This window comes from Podarcis gaigeae (genome assembly GCF_964106915.1).
Source record: "Podarcis gaigeae genome assembly, chromosome: 12".
In the NCBI taxonomy this organism is placed as follows: domain Eukaryota; kingdom Metazoa; phylum Chordata; class Lepidosauria; order Squamata; family Lacertidae; genus Podarcis; species Podarcis gaigeae.
The window spans coordinates 4,264,996-4,282,612 of record NC_139688.1 but is presented as its reverse complement, the minus strand read 5'-3'; the positions used below and the strand labels follow the sequence as shown (position 1 = coordinate 4,282,612).

The window sequence follows — 17,617 nt, the reverse complement described above, 5'->3', positions numbered from 1 at the left end:
AAAGTCATACGGATGGGATGGCCAAGGGTTCAACAGAAGCAGCTCTAGACCCATTTAACCCAAGTTGTGCCTCGATAACTCAGCTATGAATGGCCACTACCTCCAGCCAGCACTCAGCAAGGAAAGATACAAATGGGTTGTTTCAGGGTTTTATTTTGATTATGTATTTTGTGTTTTTATATTGTGATTTTATCTTGTGAACCACCTTGAGATCTGCAGATACAGGGGTGGTATACAAATCTAACAAACAAACAAATGTTCTGCCAATCTTGCTAGCTACATGGGCTCCACGGATGGTGACACCAGACACAGCCCCACCCAACACAACCTTCCACCCCCACCCACATTTACTTAATGCCAAGTGGAGGTGCAGCACAAAGCCCTGCCCATGCTGCAGGTCGGCAGACATGCAGAAGAAACGGCCAAGGCTAGCATGCGCTCACATCACAAGCAGAATGTTTTTCAGCAAGTGCCCAGCGTTGCGACACTGAGGGCGGGTCACAGAAGCAATTAAATGTTAATCAAGCACATTGGAGGTTGTAAGTGAAGCCATGCTCGGGGCAAATGCCAGTATTAGAAATCCACCAGGTGTCGTGAGTGTTTTGTGACTGGCGAAACTGAACACTGATCCAATTGTGACCAGGTGGAGATCTCTGGATGCAAGGCTGGCGACCAACATCTCCAGCTGGCTGGTCCCTCCAGCTTTCTTAAGCAGGTCAGCAGAAGAGCTAATTTATTGCATTTATCTCCCACCTTTATAGCCAAGGAGTCCATGGTTCACCCCCCACCTCATCTAATCCGTACAACAACCCTGTGAGACAGGTGAAGAGGCTGCGAATGACTCCAAGGTGACCTAGTGAACTTCAGGACTGAGTGGGGAATTGAACCCTGATCTCCCAGGTCCTTGTCTGCCACTCTAACCACTTGACCACACTTCCCTCCTAGAGTCCTTCTGCTATGGGGCAGTACTATAAATTAAGGTTAAATAAATATGAGGAAAGCCGAATGCAACTTAAGAGAAGGATCTGCAATATTTTCCTTGAAACTTGCATTTGTTTTATACTGGTTTCTTTTATTGAATATTTAATGTGTTGTTAACTGCTCTCGGGTTTTTCCTTTAAAATATAAAGCAGTATAGAAATGAAATTAATAACAGTAATAAATTCCATTGGGGGGTAAATTGCACCTAGACATTCCGTTGTGGCCACCATAACTTAGGTTTAAGGTAGCATTTGGTGATTAGCTTATATATATGAGTTTCAAACACTCAAAGATGCTAGCAGAAAAACTGGTTGAATTGGCAGTGTCTGGTGGGTTTGAAGCATCCTGCTCTATCCTCTCTGGACCCTTGCACACTGATGGGCGCAAACCACTCCATGGGCATGCTGGCAGCAAGCACTGGCTGCCAGACAGGCCCAGTTGAGCCCCACACCCAATATTCTCTCTGTGCTGACTTTCACATGCATATACACTTTGGCAGCCCTTACCGATTTTCATTATCGATAAACCCCAGGGATCCCAGGACTGATGTCTGAAAACCACCAGCTCAGAAATTAAGAGCAGCACTAAGCAGAGCTTCTGGAGGGTACAGCTCCCCCAAAGCTATGGCTCTCGCCCTCAGCCCAAGCACCCCACTGTTCTTCATTGCACTTTGCAGGAAAATGCTAGTTACCATTCACGTAATGTGCATTTTTAATCCCAATCACAAAATTCAGCTGCCCAGGGGGTAAAATTTGGATTTTTCTTGGCAGAGAGTCAACAAACATATTTTTTTTGCACAGGACAAACGTGCTGGTGTGATTTCTACTGTGTAGTTGATTCCTTCCAACTCGTCATTCTTCTCTCTCTCTCTCTCTGTCTGTTTCTCTCTCTTGTGCACACACACAGCTCTCATGATAGGAAATTTCCTAACATGCTTGCTCTACATTCAGCAGCTTAAGCAAAGTTTTAAAAAAGAGACAGAGAAGGCAGAGGGCAGAGCAGGGACGGCACACTCTCGATGAGAGAGGAGCAGGGAACCACTCGAGACTTGGCCTTCCACCTTGACATCACAGCTCATCTGCTTCTGTCAGTAGAGATCAGAAGACACAACCTATATTCTGCATTGCTCAGTGGAACTGGTGCTTCTTCACCTTGGCCAAATCATTCCCGATATTGAGCAAGGAGAGCAGAAAAGGGCAGAGACCTCCACAGGCATGCAGGAAAATTAAGGTTAGTTGAAACAAACCTTTGTTTGCCCCCCCCCCAAACATATACACAGAGAGCACCCCATAACCCAGCTGGAACAGAGGGGTTCTGCACACAGTCTCTGAATAGAAAAGACACCTTCTTATGCCAATAAAGGCTAGTAGAAACTAGAACAGACAGCATGGCAGAGGTCTCAAAACTAAGCTGAAAGGTGCTCACTATCACAGCAGATATACTAAAACTGGAACAATACAGAGAAGATTAGCATGCCCACCTCCAAAAAAACTAATCTGAATGGAAGCAAGCAACTTGCCACTTGCTTCCCTTCAGCCTGGGATTTTGGCAGGTGCAAGCTCTCAACTTTACTCTGTATGAATCACCGTCCTAGAGAAATGGTTGTAAAGGTCAATAATGCCCCTTAATAATGGCCACCAACTTCACCAAGCTCATTTATACCAGTTCCTGAGAATCACTAGTTGTGAAACTTGCTGTTGCACTCACATTCTGCTTATTAACATTAGTAAAATTTGTATACACCCCTTCATCTGAAGATCACAGGGCAGTTCACAACATAAAAATACAAAATGAGAACCCAAGATACATAATAAAACAAAAACAAACCAATAACTCCCTCCCGCAAACATATTTATAAGGCTACATAGAATGTTAATCACCCAGAGGCCTGGTTATAGAGAAACATTTTCACCTGGAGCCTAAAGATATGTAATGAAGGCGCCAAGCGAGCCTCCCTAGGGAGGGCATTCCACAAGTGGGGAGCCACCACAGATAAGGCCCATTCTCATGTTGCTGCCCTCCGGACCTCTTATGGAAGAAGCACATGAAGAAGGACCTCAGATGATGATTGCAGGGGCCAGATCTGTTAATATGCTTGCAGGCTTCCCACAGGCATCTGGTTAGCCATGTTGAAAAGAGGATGCGGATTCAGCCAGCAAGCTCTTTTAACATTACGATCTGTCCACAAATGCACCGTGAGCCTCTGATTAGTCAGACTTGGATGTATTAAAGCTGCCTGCCGGACGACACAAAGTGTGATTTTCCACACCTCTTGGTTTCTGGAACAAAGCTGTCTAGGGTGAACGCTAAGTAACCCCTCATGAAACCTTCTGCAACTTGATGTCATCCAGATGTTTCACCCACCATCTCCAGGCAACACAGCCATCTATGCTGGCCGGGGCAGATGTGAATAGCCCAAACACATCTGGAGGGCGCAAGGTTGGGGAAGACTGCCTTAGGTCTCTTTTGGCAGAGGAGAAACGTTTGTACCTCTTAATAGTAATCCTAGCTTGTCAAAAGATGGAACCAAATACAATTCACCTCTTGGATAACTACTATCTTCTACCTGGGCTTTCTGCCAGCATCTAGACTTGCCACGGTCTTAAATCAAGCATTTAAGCTGGCAGGCTCACTTTCCACAGAGCAGCCAAGTTTTAGACACATCCCTGCTCCGAATCAAGTTACTGCCTCACAGAATCAGTCCAGTTTGTATATAAAAAGAAAGCAAAAAGGCCCGATTTTAATTACTGTATCCCGTAGCCTTCCAACAGTCTCCTTTTGTAAGCTAGTCAAGAAATACTTATTGATGGGCAGCTATAAATATTAATATTGCTGTGACTTCTGCGCTCCAAAGATCTGTGTGCCCCAAAGTTCTGTTGTGCTCCCGACAAGCCAAACTGGGAGAAATAACTGGTAAACGCTGTTCGCAGAGAATTCAAATCCACGAGTTGGGCTTCTTCACTAAATAAAGCACAAAATTTCCTTCAAAGCCCAAACAAGACTTGGGAAGCCAATGTACACAGGGGTCTTTGACTTTACTCCCTTTAAAATAAGGCTTGGCCGTTTTCCCGCAAAACCATCCAAGCCGCGAACGATAATTCAGTCTAACAGCCAGCCTCCTCTGCCCTGCCCGCAGAAAGGAGAGACCCATCGCATCTGGCCTGGCATCCTGAATGAACCCTTATTATCCCAATGCCCTCCAGAGGAGGTTTTCTGCCTTGTCAGCATCAAGTTCCACAGGGATGCAGAGAGGCAGAACAGTATCTTGTGTCATATTGTTTACCAACACACGAGGATGGATTTTTGCAGCCCGCAACCTTCAGCTGAACCTGGAACGCTCACCCCGCAGACCAAAAAAAAAAACGGGCTCTGCCACAGGCAAGTTACAAAGTGCAGAACAAAAAATAAGTAGGCGTTGCGGGGGGGGGGGGGAGAGAACACAGCCTGAGAGGCAGCCAATCCAGCATTTATATCGCAAGCTCCAACTCTGCCAAAGGAGGGTGCTTTGGGGTGGGGAGGAGGCGTCTGCAGCCCAAGGCTTGGCAAGCGAGATGGCTCCTTAAGAACAGAGTCCAGCCACTTTGGACAGGCGCCCCAAGAACCTCCTCCCTTAACTGCTAATTTGGTAAAATTAAACAACCCCTTGCTGCCGAAGAGGTAAATCACGGCGTTAGTTTATAACGGCTATAGGCGTCTCCTGCCAGGCGGACTGAACGATGTCCAGCGATGACTTCAGGGGAATTGTTTCTGGGGGAAGACTGAGACGTCCCCTCCATCAGATGAGGTTCTCGTGTTAAGGAAGAAAAGAACTACACGTCAACTCCCTCAAAGGAGGACAAGAGCAGCGAGAAACTTGGGAGTGCAAACCTCCAATTCATGACTGGCTCCACTGCAAAAACATTTCCATGGCAGGATCCCCCCCCCCCCATCACCTTCCTAGTGTCCTGTTCCCATCAAGAATTAGGGCTCCTGTTTCAAGGAGCAGGCAAGAAGGGGGTGGGGGGGTTCATTGTTATTTCTTTACGGTACATTAAGCCCACAACTTGAGCAACGGTTATGTTCTGGAGATCGCTCCTAAACCCAAAATTGCGTATAGTCAAAACACATTGGGTAGGTAGGACTGCCAAAGTCTTTTTTTTCCCTCACACTCACCCCCTTCAATTGCATAAAGCTGAAGCACTGGAAAACCCAAGATTTACCCACACTGGAAGAATGGCAGATGCAAACTGATAGACTATATGGAGTTAGCAGAAATGACCAGCAGAATCCGAGACCTGGGAGAAGAGGCAGTGAAGGAGGACTGGAAGAAATTCAAGGACTAATTACAAAAATACTGTAAATTGTATGAGTGTTAAAAAAGATGCAAGATTACAAATAATATGGCACCATTAAATCAGTCGAAAGGAATATGAAGATAAGTAAAAATATAAGAAAAGTTAAACTTTGGATATATCATGTTAAAATTAAGCTTTTAAGATTTGGGTCAAATTATCTAAAATTAGGGATACAATATTTGAAATTATAAAATAAGAATTGAAATAAGGTGATAAATTGCTGGATAAAGTTAAACTTGGAATGCAGGAACGAGGGATGTGAGGAAGTCCAATGAAGTGAAGAAAGTATGATTATGATACTTTGTTTGTTTGTTCTTTTTTTGTATTAAGAAAATCTTTAATAAATATCTTATAAAAAAAAATATCAATTGCATAAAGCTGAATGCGCACAAGTTAAATGTGCCTAAGTCACAGGCTTACTGTATTCCATTTTCATATCTTCATTAAGTTTACATTTTTTTAAAAAGGAACCAGCAGGTGTGTCCCAGCAGCCTTCACGAATCTCGTGCTCTCCAGATGTTCTGGACCAGAACTCTCCTGGCAATGGAAATCTCTTGACACAGGGTTGACTCCTCCTGTTCACAAAAGCTTCTTTGATGCTGGGGAGGCTTCTGCAGAAAGGGAAGGATAACAAGGTGGCTTTTGCAAATTTCCCTTCCTCTCTGAAGCCCTTGAACCTCTGATCCAGAGGGTTGGGGGGACCCTGCAGAACGGAGTAGGGGTCTGAGGAGCTGCAGAAGGGGGGGAATTGTTTCTTCCCCTTGCTGTCATAGAAGCCTCTGCTGAATCAAAGGACCTTCCATGGAAGGATGAACAGATCTGGATACAATCCATTTTTATTTTTTACTCAAATGCAGCTGGGAATTTGACTGTACTGTTCTGTAGTAGTGTGGGGGGGGAGTGCGGAAGAGGGTGCTTAACCCTTGCCCTGCAGGCTGTTTTTCACCGCTGCTATCAAGCTTGCAGCCTCCACCCAGCCCCCCCACAAGCCTGCGTAGCATTAAAAGCGGGGTGGGATACTGACACCTCAAGCGCAGAACATACAATTTGGCCCTCACTTCTAAAAAATAACTCTGATTTGCAGAAAGAGGACTATACATCAATAAACTATTTCACAGCAGGCAGGGAAGAACATATCCCTTCTTTAAAATGATGCCAGAACACAGCTGCCATTTTCTTTTAACAACCAGAACTGGCACCCCTCAGAACACAAACTTTTAGATTATCTTTCAGAATCCAGACTTCTGCTCTCCATTAGGCTTGGTTTCCGCGACCTGTTTGACAGCCCACACCAATGACATGCATTACTCAATGCTTCTTCCCTTATGACAGGAAAAGTCCCTGCATATTACAGTGGTGCCCCGCAAGACGAATTTCCCTATGGGCTTGCTTCGCAAGACGAAAACGTCTTGCAAGTCTTGCGATTTTGTTCGCTTCCCCCCCTTTTGCTAAGCCGCTAATAGCGCTAATCCTCTAAGCCGCTAATAGGGTTGCTTCGCAAGACGAAAAAAACGCAAGACGAAGAGACTCGCGGAACAGATTCTTTTCTTCTTGCGAGGCACCACTGTATCAGTATTATGCATTTTACCTAACAGGCTTCCCACAGAAACAAGGGTCTCCTACCTCTATCTGTGGCCATTTGACAGGGTGGGATTTTTTAAATGTATTACCTTAATGGGTGAATGGATCTATGTAGGGTTTTGGTTGTTTGGTTGCAAGTTGCTTTCAGTTGCCTTTGGCAAGTGACCAATAAACTTAATAAATCATCTTCATCTCTGTCTCACTACTCACTGTTTGAAGGAAGAAGCCCCAACTTCTTCCTTCAAACTTTTCACAGTTCACCCTGGAATGGCCCCTGGAGAAAGGGTCCCTAACTCAGGCTGGTCCTAAAGGACCCTCTCTCTCTGCTCTGCTCAGACGCTGCAGGCAATTACTATGCAGCGGCCAAGAATTAGGGAAAGCTGTCTCAGTAAGTCCCTAAAATCTGGGTCTCAGCTGCTACCGCTGATCCCTTCTTTATTACTGAAGAGAATTCAGAGGCCCGAAGTAGAATTTAATGACCACCTTTGTTTTGCAAACCTGCTTGAGAAATAAGATCTGCATCAGACACTTCTCCAAGTTTCCCTGCCTGCAGAGCAGAGACAGAACAGCAAAAGGGCCTTTTAGTGGTGGTGACTCATTCACGGAAAATACCGTATTTTTTGCACCATAGCACTCACTTTTTTCCTCCTAGAAAGTAAGGGGAAATGTCTGTGCGTGTTATGGAGCGAATGCCTACGGATGGCGGGGGGATCTGCTGCAGTCGTGAGCAGAGGATCCATGGTTCCCCTTCCTTCCCTCCTCCGTGGCTCGCTTTGAAACAGCAAAGCGGGAGAAGAGCCGCTGAGTGGGGAGGAGAGAGGGACAGAGAGCCTGCTTCTTTAAAGGAGCAAAGCGGGAGAGGAGAGGAGCCTTCTCCCCTTATACCCCTCTTCATTATTAGCAGCATCCTTCTCCACCCACCCCACGCATGCTCCTTGTCCCTTGAGTGCTTTTCCTTCCCTCCCCACTTAAAATGTGGTTACAAAGCACGGATCCAAATGGATCCTCAGGAATTTTGCACTGGGTCACCCCAAGTTCACCATCAGATTACATAGCATGTCCATGGCTACATCTTGCACCAAAAAAATCACACACCGAGTGTTGCCTGGGGTCGCAGTGGTGCAAAAACGTGGTTACAAAGCATGGATCTACATGGATCCTCAGGATTTTTGCATTGGGCTACTCCAAACTCACTGTCAGATCACATGTCTGTGGCCACAGCATGAACCACAAAAATCATACATCCACTGTTTCATTTTGAATATTTTTTTTTCTCGTTTTCCTCGTCTAAAAACTACGTGCGTGTTATGGTCAGGTGCGTGTTATAGAACGAAAAATACGGTACTCTCCCCAGGAAGACTCACCTGACATCCTCACTATTAAGTTTTGTGTGCCAAGTCCATTTGCCTCGGCATTTTGGGTGGTTCTGTATTCCTCTGTTTTACCACGCATTTGGTTTTTCTGTTGCTACTGGGGTATCAGATTTCTTATCCTGTCTCATTCTGCTGTTTTTATGATGTCATTTGAAGTATTTTTTTTAGGTGTTTTATAAAGCTAGGTGCCTTTACTTTTTGCTATTCATTCTGGGATTCTTTAAAAAAATTGAAAAGCCAGCTAATTATATCCTGAATAAGTATTTTATCTTTTTAAGGATGAAAAAGAACAACTAGGTGGCGTGTTCAGGCCAGCTATTTCAAAATAATCACATTATGAGCAATATTGTTAATTAAAGCAAGGCAGAAGGAAAATGCTTGCCAAACATTTAAGTCAGACATACACACACTTCGACCTTTAGCTTTGCATTTTATGTTTTAAACACCGTATTATTTGCACTGATTGATTACCTTATTAATTGAGAGACAGTGTGGTATAGTGGCTCGAGTGTTAGAATAGGACCTGAGAGACCAGGGTCCCAATCCCAACTCTGCCACGAAGCTTACTGCACTGGGCCAGTCACTGCCTCTTAACCTACCTCACATGGTCATTTTAGGGCTTAACTGAGGAGACGGGTGAACCACGTACTCCTTGGAGAAAAAGGTGGGGTAGAAATGCCATAAATAAACATAAAATTGTTCTGTAAAGTGCAGTAAAGACCATCTATGAGATCTTTTGATGAAGGGCAGTATATAAATCTAATTAATAATGGTAATGGTAATAATAAATATTATGGTGAAAAGTGGTCCATAAGTATTGGGAACAAATGAGTAAAACCAAGTCATTTTATTCCTTTGACTGCAATTTAACTTAGGCCCAACTAGGCTTAGTTTGACTGAATAACTGTCACTGGCAGTCTGTCATGGGGGCATTTTCATTCTAAAGAACTGAATTTCAAGCTCTGCCTTTTTCGCAGTGCAAGCTAACCCCGTTAGTCTAATCTGCAGCAGCCCTTTCCCAACTGCACCAAGTCAAGGAGACTGAAGTCATCCAAGCCCTGTCATTCCCCCAGGACTGGCAAGGCCATTACACCAGAGGGCTTTGCTGTAACTCAACCCAAAGCCAAAAATAGAAACCCATGTGGTTGCATGAGCCCTACTACAATTCAGATAAACCTCCCCTAACTGAATAAAGTGACAAACATCTGAGCAAGTATTCAAAAGCTGCTTCTCTGAGCCACCATAACAGGGTGGCATATTGGTTTTGGAACAAAATATGGAAGTCAAGGCATTCTTCTCCCATTTCTTGCAAAGTTTGAATGAAGATGGCTCATTTAAAAAAAAACCGGCAAGACTAAGGTGCACAAAAGCCCTGCTCACTCATTCCCTCTCATGTGATTCCAGCTGCACTGGAGGAGAAAAGAGGGGCTGCATTTGCTGGGTCCACCCCATCCATTGTGATCCTGACATATACCTCTGTGGGTTTAAGAAGAGCTTCTGCAGTTGGGACCGTGCTCTACTTGCAATGGGTGGAATTCAGTACAGAGCTAAGTGGGGTTTGCATGCATAAAACAAAGCTATCTTGTGCAACAAGACTTTTCTCCACTCTCCTCTCCCATTTACCCCCCAAAATTTCTTTTGCGGGCTCCCCCCAACCCTCCAGAGCAGATTTCAGGGGCGTGGGAGAGGAGAGAAAGGATAGTCCCATTGTGTGAGCAGGCATCATTCCGTGCACACAACAACTTAGTTGAATCCTGCCCACTGACTCCCTGATCTTGCAGGGTTCCAAAACTGTACTGGGAGCCACCATGAGCTCAGCAGGAAGCAGGCGAAGTGAGGAGAACAAAACAGAGGGGTCAGAGCTAGTAAGCACATATCTGCTCTTCTTCTCATCGCAAAAGGAGAAGAACGCCAGAAAGGGGCTCAGTATCATTGAATTTGGCTTAATGCACCAAACTGGCACCCCATTTGCTTGCTTTATATCTAACTGAATTCGACCATAATGATGAAATTCTGTACACTTATTCAGGACACAATTCTGCATTCAGTCTCTGCACCCATTTTTAGTGGCAAAGGATATATCTCCCTGGAGCATCAAGACAGCCTGATGACATTTCATTAATACCAATAATTTGGGAGGGGGTGAGCCTGTAGTTCAATGGTAGAGCACCAGTTTTGCATTCATAAGGTTCCAGGTTTAATCCCTGTTATCTCACATTAGGGCTACGAATCTTCCCTGTCTGAAACCCCGGAGAGCTGTTGCCAGTCCTTGTAGACAATACCAAGGTATTGTAAAAGGCAGCTTCCTTTGTAAAAGCTGCAGACTTGTGTCTTTGTACTGTTTGCTTATACTTGTCTGTTATACTTCAGTAAAAAGCATTTTAAAAGTACAAGGTAGCTTCTATGTTCCAAAGCAACAAAGCCTATATTGACAGCAGGGATAGCTCACTTGGTATTGCATGAGACTTTTAATCCCAGGGTTGTGGGTTTGAGCCCCACATCGGGTAAAAGATTCCTGCATTGCAGGGGGTTGAACCAGATGACCCTTGTGGTCCCTTCCAACAACTCTACAATTCTATGATTCTATCAATAAGGTGGGTAGGAACATTATTCTGAGTCTTTGGGGAAATGCAGACATCCCGATAGATTTATGGACCCAGTCTCACTACCCTGATGCCAGCAACAACCTCAGCTGCTCAGTTCTGATTAAACCTTTTCCCCTCCTCCTCCTCTTCCTATGGATGAAATCTGAACCAGCTTGAAAGCAGCAGCTCCTGAGCCACAGAGGCAGCCTGCCCACTGGAGCTCCATGTCACCTCTGCCTACTTGAATTTCAAGCTTTACAGCCTGCTGGTACTTTTGTTTCTCCATTAAGGTAACTGGACTCTGGAAATCACCGCGATTGGCTCTCAGAGTGCTGGAGGGAACAAAAGAGCTATCACTCCTGGAGCAGAAGATTACAGCCTATTATAGCCATCTAATGCTCTCCATTTGTCAGGGAGGTCAGAGGACACCTCCCTCACTAGGTTCCCACCCAAGGCCAAGGAAAAGAACAGCTTCCATCTTCATACCCAGCTGCTGCACAGAAGGAAATTAGTCTTACCTACAAGGGTGGCAATTACAGGGTTATCTCTGCAGTGACTGACCTGCCCCATAAGGTGTATGGATGAAGAAAGAGCTGAGGTTGCAACAGCTGCTTTGGCTCTGTGCAAAGGGCTTGTGCTAGCCCAATTTCAAAGACAGTGTGACATATAGCACAGTGTGCCATTTGGAGGGGAAAATCCCCTTTTGCTCACAGCACAGCTTCCACAGCACCTGATGGGATCCCATCTCTTAGAAAAAGTTGGCCAGGAAACTCCAAACTGATTTTGGTTTTGCTTGTTGCAAGGATGCTTCTCAATGCAGGCTGTGGGGATACCTTTACACTGCAGGTGTACTCCCAAAGAAATTTAGGGATTCTAATCAAGAACTACAGTACTGATATTCTCTCAACATGATCCTTAGAATGTCTTTCAAACCAATGACTTTTCTGGGCTGCGTACAAGATCTATTCATATGTGTGAATTACATATTAGTCATCAATATGTGCTATTCTAATACAAAACAGTTGTCCAAACCACTCTTCAGAATATCAAACCCACCAGTAAGGGATGGGCGATCACCTCCCCAAATACTTAAGAGTCAACAAGCAATGCCCCTCCTTTTAAGAGTTACCTTGTCTCATGTGGAAGAGGAGGAGTAGACACTTTAAGCCAAACCTTCCTGCCTAGCCAGATTCCAAATCTCCATAGCTTGGCACCAAAGGAGATGAGGGAGGGACAGAGGAAAGCATACTTTAAAAATCTATAAAGGTTTCCTCCACCCATATTTCAGGTATAGGCATCCCAAGCATCCAGCCACAGTACTGTCATTTAGCAACAACCATCCACATAACAAGAGACAGAAAGTGTGACCATTTTTATATTCATGGAGAAAAGGGCTATTGACAACTACTAGCCAGGATGTCTATGCTCTGTCTTCACAATCAGAGGCAACACTGCTTCTGAATACCAGCTGCTGGAAACCACACGGCAGGAGATGGCTCTGGTGCTCTGATCCTGCTTCTGGGTTTCCCATTACTCAGCCACTGTGAGAACAGGATGCTGGAACAGATGGACCATCGGCCTGATCCAGCAGGCTCTTCTAGGTTCAAGATGAAGCTGTCCATGAACACCTATGCACTGGGAGAATTAAGAGCCAAAAGGCCGTGCAACAAGACATCTGGACATCACTAAATGCCATTTTACAGAAGTCTGTTACTCAAGGGAAGCTGTGCTCAATCCAAAAACACAGTACCAGGATATAATGGGTTACCCATTGAATCATACAGCTTCCACCCCAATATTTTCTATTTTTTAGAGGTGACCAAAATCCTTTTGGGTTGGGGGGAAGGGTTAGGGAAGAGGCGAGAGAGAACTGATGTGCAAGTTGCATAGAAACCAAAGACCATTTGCTACAGACCACAGTTACTCAGCTACCACTATTAGGGACCTGGTACTAAACATGTGCTGTGCTGCCATCCACTCAATTTACAGAGGTGCTATGTGCAAATATGAGGACAACAAATATCTACCTTAAAGGGCTGTTGTAAGGACTATGTTTCTATGTAAAATATGACCGTTAAATCATCATGTGAAAGTTGCATTAGTTATTAATAATTGCAACAGCCCAACAAGAGCTCAGGCTACATGCCAGAGCAGCAGCTATGTTTGCCTGTGGCTACGAAGACAACACTGTCATATGGCACTTGAAATACTCGCGAATTCACTGTGGCTTCCATGGGCCAGAGTCCAGCTCTCCAAAAATTCATCAAGCCGGTGGGCTGGTATATATATACCCAGAGTACGAAGCGAGGCCCAAAAGCGGAGGAAGGCGAGAGATAGCAATAGGTGCGTCACAATGCTATGCGAAGCGCATGACTGCAGAATCCAATCAAATGCATCCACGATCTAAGGAACTGAACACAAGATCCAATCAGCAAGTTTAAGAGATTATAAGAAAGAGCCAAAGTTATTTTCTTTTACTTTGAAATATAACCCAAGGTGCCTGGTGCCATTTGATAGTTTCTAGGTGCTGGGTCACACTGAGTTTCCTGGGATGCTAGTATCAGTCCTTGGGTGTTCTTCACAAACTTTCAATATCTGAATCTGCTCAGCAGCAGATAAGTATTTGACCTAATCAGTTTAGCTGAGTGACCTGGTTTACCTTACACAAAGAATGTGGAGGGAGTACATCTGGCTAAAACGTCATCACATTTTGATTTTTTTAAAGGTTCCATAAGATGCAGCTTGCAAGTTTCAAGCAGATTCTGCTCCGACTTTCCTTGGTCCATAATTAAGTGAATTTAAGTCTTTTCAACACAGACATGGCTTCATGGTCCTCATGAATTGCTTTGTAGTGATACTACTTTTCGAAAGCTAAAAGAGTAACATGTACCCATTTTTTTCTCCTTGTGCAGAATATGCTTTTCTTTCACTCCAATTATGCATTCAGTTTTTGACACCACCAGCCAGGTACTTAAACTGGAGATGATCCACCTGGCTTGGGTCACACCTTGGAGAAAGAAAAATGTGCTCTCCCATGAAATCCTATAAAACTACAAGCAATCAAGGATTTCATGGTTAGTCATTTCAACGTTTAGGGAACATTTCTAACCCTCAAGGCTGAAAGAGAAAACCCTGAAAGTGTGTTACTAGTTAAACAAGAAGCAAAAGAATGTAAACAGGGTTTGCAGAAGTCAAGGGCTTTCTCAGCATAGATATTGAATATTTCACCCATTCTCAGGAACTCTGATATTACTTTACCAGTTAAGAGAAAAGGAAAATCAGGCACAACTTTAAAACTCTGAACGTACACACAAGTTGTTGTTACCACCTGCCCTTCACACTAAGGTCCCAGAGCCAGTTACAATCACAGAAATCAGCTGGGTCCCAAGAGTATATATGTCAAATTTTCAAAATCCAGGGTAAAGGGGTGTGCCTTCAGTGTAATTCAATAGAATATTTAACACATTATCTGCACCTGTGATTGGAGCAGTTGGATGTTCCAGGCATGCTCCAAATGGATCAGGAAAGCTCTGGATTTCATAGAGAAACATTTAACCCTCCTAACCAGGAAATCCTGTTCACCACACAATCTAGCCAGGGTTATTTGCTGGTATCTGCCCTTCCCCTGCAGCCCCAGTGCTGCTATCCAGACAGCTCTCAATCCAGCAGGCTGGACTCTCTGTGGTTAGGCAGCTCAGCAGTCCTTTGTCTTAGTAAATAGCTGGAGCATTGCACATTGCTCAGATTGGTCACCGAGATGAGATCATCCTTAAAGGCCAACTCCATCAAAAAGTTTTTTGTTAGGAACTGCAGCAGCAGCAGCAGCAGCAGTTTGCCTCTCCTCAGGAAGCAGGCTCCATTTTCTAGTCTTATAAAGCCACAAGAAGAAATACTTCGAAAAGAATTTTTGCCACCCAAAAAAAGACAACGTTCTCAGGCTTCGTTCCCTCCCTGACCTTGAAGTGCTTTAAAATACTGGCAAACTTGCCAACCTCGTTCTACTCAACAGCACTATAAGAGAAGACAGAAAATTCAGGGTTTTGATATAACACAGAGAGCGGCCTTACTATAAAGGCATCTGCAAGCGACATTAAACATCTAAGCTTGGCATTGCCTGCACTGACTGGCAGCTGCACTCCTGAACTTTAGAAGCCCTTCCAAGCCCAACCTGGAGACACTGGGAATTGAATTTGAGCAGTGGCGTAGCGTGGGTTGTCAGCACCCGGGGCAAGGCAAGTAATTTGCGCCCCCTAACCCCTAACCTGCCGCCGCTGCCAGCTTCTTCTTGCTGCTGCCTGGTCTGGTCTGGTGTGGTTCTCTCCCGCGCTCAGCGCTGCGCTGTGCGGCCGCTGCACTGCCCCTCCCCCAGATAGTCCCTCGCTCTCTCTCCACACCGCACGCCTGGCACCCACCCCCTCCACAGTGGGCGACGACCCGGCGGCTCGGATCGGATTCGCACAGCCAGCACTGCAGTGAGAGAGAGTGAGCGAGCCAGGTAGGGGCAGAGAGCTGCGAGTGCGAGCGCGCCCCCCATATGTTGCGCCCGGTGCGGCCGGGCCCCCCTGCACCCCCCACGCTACGCCACTGAATTTGAGACTTTATGCCAGGAAAGCAGGTGCTTTCCTGAATGGCTCTCGCCTGAAAGGGGTTTTTTCTCAGTTGGGGTGGTGTTTTTTTTGCATATATAAAAAACCCCAACCTTACACCAAACATAAACTACTTTCTGCATAATATACAGAGATGGGCATTACTTCAGAGACGAGGCGAGATCATAAAGAAGGGCTAGACCAGTAGGAAGGTGGTCCATCAAGACCATGGCAGTGTTCGAAATTAGCCAGGCGCGTTTTGCACCTGGCTATCAGCCACATGCAACCAAGTGAGGATGCATGGACACCTGGCTAGTGCCTGATATCTCCACCATCTGGAGGTGCATTCCTGGGGATCCTTGGATCTGGACTGTTTTCACACCCTAATACTACAGCCTGTAGAATTCTATCAGTTGTATTTTATCTGCACAATCGGAATGATTTTCAGGAACCAAAATGCTTTTTCTGTGCAGTCTGAGCAGGAGCAGGGAACAATGTTATAGTTAATTGTTGTTGCTTGTCTTCTCTTGCTCCGCCTCACTGCCCTGCTCACAGCTGTGACATTATGAATGGTCACCATTAAGAAAAAGAGGCAGGAATAGGCCAATATATATGTGGACTGTCCCTGAATCAAGTGACTTTTCTTCTTTAATCTAGCTGAAGATGGTTAACTGACATAACTAGCCAGATGTTTAACTGACGATCAATCAGTCTGTACATCATTTGAAAAATAAGACTTTAGAGCCATCTTGCCCCAGAACAAGAACTAGACATTCCATTTTGGCGACTGCAACCTTGCTTTAAGGAGCCATTTGGCTTCTGACTTAAATATCTGAGTTTCTAACACTGGTCCATGTGTGTGTTTTACATTCTAATGCAAATACTAGGCTGCAGATACAGATCTGAGTTGGGATTTAAAATTACTAAAAGCTAAGTAGCAGGCATCTCAATGCCCAGCCACATTAAACACCCTAATTTTAAGAAGGTAAAACTAACTTAAGCCAGAAGCAGCACACCTTAAGCAGGCAGCAATGGTTGCTTTGTAGAAACAAGTCCACCCTGCTGCTCTCTTTGCCCGTGACTCAGCAGAGCGCATAGTCTCATTACAGGCAAAGTGCAAACGGGCGGCTGTCATTATCAATGTCTTTTTCAACATGTAGCATAGCGGCCAAGAATATTATCTCTGAATAATCTAACCTATGCTGCAGATTCACAGATCAGCCTCTATACTGACCACCTTAGATCCTTTGAGCCTCTCTCGCTGAAAGAATTACTGAGAATGAAGAACTTAAGAGCTATTAAAACCCCTTAGTGATCCTTTTCTTCTTGCTATTAAGATCACATTATTCAAATATTACAATGGGGTTGCTTTTTCCTACAGAACCAGGAAACAGACAAAACGGACATTTTATTAGCTTAGCTAGCCGGACTGCACAACTGCATTCTTCACACCTGCAGATCTGACCCAACCAGCCAAAAATATCAGTCTCTAAGGATTATTGTAAAATGGAAGGATATAGTTGCAAAGCCATCTGCTCTCCCTATTTACACATCACCCAGATTAGCAACTGGAAGTCATTTTCACATTTATTTAGTTCTTTCTGAGCTCAGATCACCAACACTGCTGAAGGATTAAGGTTTTTACAGTTCAGAAGTCGCTAAGTTTGCAAAAGGCAGTTTGTATCCTGGGAATGTTTATTTTCAGTGGGTCATCAGAATGGGATGGGGTTCAGAGAAGTACCTGGTGCTAATTATGTAATTAGGAAAGAAAGACCTTGTTCTCATACAGGGAAAATGCATCTTTTCAGTGTTTGATACTTTTTAGTGTTTGATGTTGTATTGTGTTTTTACTATTTTTTATTAGGAGCCGCCCAGAGTGGCTTGGGAAACCCAGTCAGATGGGTGGCATATAAATGAATAATAATCTTAACCAGATGCAACTGACACAGTGAACAAAGCTCTTCCACCCATCCAGGATTTCATCCACAGTCATGTGTGGGAGACAAAGTATACACAGCTATGAAGCTTCTGATTTGGGAAGTTAAAAGTCTTTGGTCAGCATATCAAGCTGCAAAAATAGTTCCGTATTAGAACAAACTGGGTCGGGGGGGGGCAAGAAAGCCAGCTAAGCCTCAGATCCAAAGTTTAGCAGACAAAAGAGATTCCGTATAGGTCAG

General features: G+C 44.7%; 1 protein-coding gene across 26 annotated transcripts in view; it reads right to left on the bottom strand.

Annotated features, from left to right (window-relative positions):
* Positions 1 to 17,617, bottom strand: part of MAP4 (microtubule associated protein 4) — a 211,689-nt gene that overhangs the window by 172,970 nt on the left and 21,102 nt on the right. The gene's annotated exons all lie outside the window — the stretch shown is intronic.